Genomic DNA, 3,620 nt, shown 5'->3' with positions numbered 1-3,620 from the left:
AATTAGTAAGGAACATAACAAATAATTATAGCATATTTTGAAATTGATTCAGATATACTATCTCTAAGACAACGTGTGCACATAAGGCTCAGGCACATTGTGGAAGACTGAGTACAAAAACTGAAAAAGCCAGAGGAACAGGAGTTTACTGTGAGACTGTGTCTCCTAGAAATTTCAGAAGCTACACCAATAAAGTTTAACCAACATGACTGCCCAAACATGAGCTGAGCAAGGACAACAATAATAGATATGCCAAAGTGAATGAAGAAAAACCCAGGGAACCTCAATCCTACACAAAGAACTATAGTCAACTAAGGAATGAACAGAGTGGGAGAAAAAGTCTTCCTCAGGGAAGGGCACACCAATTGGTTATCCTATATGAAATGGTCAGCCCTGAAAATATATACATATAAGTAATGTTATTCAGACTGTGAGTGTTGTACTTATATATTCCTAAATATGTAATTAATTTGTAATTGAGTAAGGGAGGGTGTAAGGGATGGGTTCAAGGGAGAAAAGGTAGGGGGAAGTGATGTAATTATAATCTCAAAAATAGAATAAATACATGTCTCTGGAGTAAACATGAAAAGCACCTGAGCAGTCACTGATTACTTGAATTATTTACATTTATTTATTGTATCCCACACATGTGCACACGCCATATGTGCAAATGCACACAGCGTCAGATGTGGGGAGCAAAGAAGCATTGAGTGATGGTGTAAGCAGCAGGTAGAGTCCTGAGCAGGTATGTATTCCTGATAAGGACCAAAGCCTTGCACCCATAGGAACTGAAAAAGCATTTCTTGGGTCATTCTCAGGAAATTGGCAAAGTCTTCCTCTCATCTGTCTGCAAATGTTGACAGAGTATCTGTCAAAAAGCATGTACGTGCAGATTCCTCATCCTGCATGTTTACAGCCTGAGGCTGCTCCCCTAAAGAGTCTTTCTACTAAGACTAGCTCAGCCCTCTTTCTTGTGCTGTGATAATAACTGCACTGAGGTTCCATGCTGTTGAACAGTTGTTGCAGCTCTATCAGAGCAAACATGGCTCACCTGGTCTCAGCTTTCCTGTACTTGTTTCTATCCTGTCTTCATTCACCCCAGGTATATGTACAGAACCACGATGTATGGTGTGCAGCTTTGTAGATCAGACTCTGTCTTTCTACTATGTGGGCTTCTGGGCTTGAACTTGGGTCCTCAGGCTTGGCAACAAGGCAGTTTGCATGCTGAGACACCTTGCTAGCCCATCAATGATTACTTATATTTTTTTTACGAATTACACTGGCTTTATGTTACATAACAGCTCTTATCTTTTATATAAAAGATTGGAAAATCTTAGAAATAAAATATTATTCCAGCAGAAAGATATAGAAGCAGGTGTGAATCTCTGTAATAAAGTTCTGTATAAATGTGTTATCAATAGTTTTCTCTTACATATATATTATGGACTTAAAATGTATGCTAGCATGCATAATGTTTTGTGTTTGAACCCTAGCATCACACACAAAATATAGATATATAATATATATGTAAATTATACTTTAAATATATTATTTCTTATTAAAATTCCAATTCTAAGTGAAATTGATTGTTTAAATATTTGATAGAAGAATGCACACTGAAAGTGTTTTTAAAACATAAGCCACTATCAAATGTTCCAGGAGAAGGTGGTTTTTATGTACAATTCTAAAAAGGGGGTCTAAAAGAAACAAATTACTATCACACATAACCTCTGCCAAAGCATACAGAGATATGGACAATCGTTAATTCATTTTGCTTAGGCCAGTACTCCTTGATTCCAATACCAGATGAGAGGACTATATGTAAATAACTTTTAAGCCAGGAGCTCTTACACAGTAGCAAATATTCTAAATAATTTAATAGCACATTCAGCGTTGCTGTAAATTAAATGAACAAACAGGCCAGCTGCAAAGGGTAAAATATGATTTAATGTTAGAAAATGCTTTCAATTTAAATTCCCTGCATACAAATTAAATGATAAAACTTTTGATCATGTTGATGGCAAGCAAAAAGCTTTTAAAGTAAATTCAACGGTTTCCTGAGTAAAAAGAAAGTAAACAAACAGAGAACGAGTTGATTCTCTCTTTGCTTTCACCTTTGGCTTCTCTTACATTCCTTTTTTACTCTCATCATTCACTAATGTATTGTTTAATCTCCATGAATTTGCAAAATTTCTACAGACTGTTCTGTTGTTGATTTCCAGTTTTATTCCACTATGGTCAAAGAGAATATATCCTGATGGTAAATGATCACCTAGACACAAAGAACACAGTATCACTTGTTAGGATGGCGCAAATCAAAACAATATTGAAACATACCAATCTATTAAAATAATAAAACTTGCAAAGACTGACTATAACAATGGTTTCTGAGGACAGTTAGAACCCTTATACATATTGACTAACATATAAAACGTTTAAGACTATTTTTAAAAGAAAAAATGAAATGCATGCACAATGAAATTGTTGATCATTTCTAGAGCTTTTTGGGTGGATTTTTGGGGGATTTCTTATGTATTATCATTCCTATTTGACTTATTTTTCTATTTGTATCTCTTTAACTTTGGTCTCTTGTCTAATTACTCTAACTACAGGTTAAAAACATGAAACTGAAAGGAATGGGTCTAGTGGACATCCCTGTTTCATTATTTTTGAATGATATCACTTCAAGTTTTCTCAGTTTCCATTTGATATATGAGAAATCTGGGCATTGATGGGTAAACATGTCTCAGCAGGACTAAACACACACACACACACACACACACACACACACACACACACACACACACACACCGAATGACAAGAAAAATGATGATAGGAGTTTTCGTAGTTGTTCTAGTATGAAGGAGAAAAATGACACCTTGGAGAAACAAGATCTTAACCCTAAATTAGCAGCAAATCCTTCCATAGCAAAAGTGAGGTACTAATAACTGCTAGTCATGGCATTTTCTGAGAGCACCAGTATTTCACCTACCTCTATGTTTCTCTTACAGCCTCTTCCTCCTCAACCCTCTAAGGTAGAATCCACTGGTTACCATCAGAAGTCACACAGATTCTCTTGGGTTCCCTCAGGCATACACATGCCTGGGGCAAAAATTCCCTAGATAGTCTAGAACCAGTCTTGTGCTATATTTCACAAAAGGCCCAAGGCTGGGAGGACGGACCTTTGAAGATGCTTCTGTGGATTCAGATTATCAAACACTGAAACATAGTTCACAAAAACGGAACTTTCTAATAGCTACATAGCTAGGATTAGAATTCACATCTTGGATTTCAGAGCTTACACTCCTGCTACTCTCTGCCTTAGAGACCTTTTTGTAGATGACCTGGGCTCCTACTCTAGAAGTGTGGAGACAGCAGAATACTAATGGTAATGGGCCAAATAAGATTTAGAGTGGGTCTGTGTCTGTATCTGTTTCCTGTACCTTTACTTGGGCCCCCTTTCTTCTGCTTGTTTTATTTTGATGTGTTAGTTTATATACTAATTACATTATACTAGACTGTATAATTCCTTAGATACTTGTTTGTTTTCTCATGAGAATCATAAGGAGTAGCTATGGATGGGAGAGAATGTTGGGGGAGACTGGGAGGAGTATAGGGAG

Source organism: Rattus norvegicus, chromosome X (assembly GCF_021556685.1).
Source record: "Rattus norvegicus strain SHRSP/BbbUtx chromosome X, alternate assembly SHRSP_T2T, whole genome shotgun sequence".
NCBI classification, from domain to species: Eukaryota; Metazoa; Chordata; class Mammalia; order Rodentia; family Muridae; genus Rattus; species Rattus norvegicus.
Note: the sequence above shows the minus strand (reverse complement) of the source record.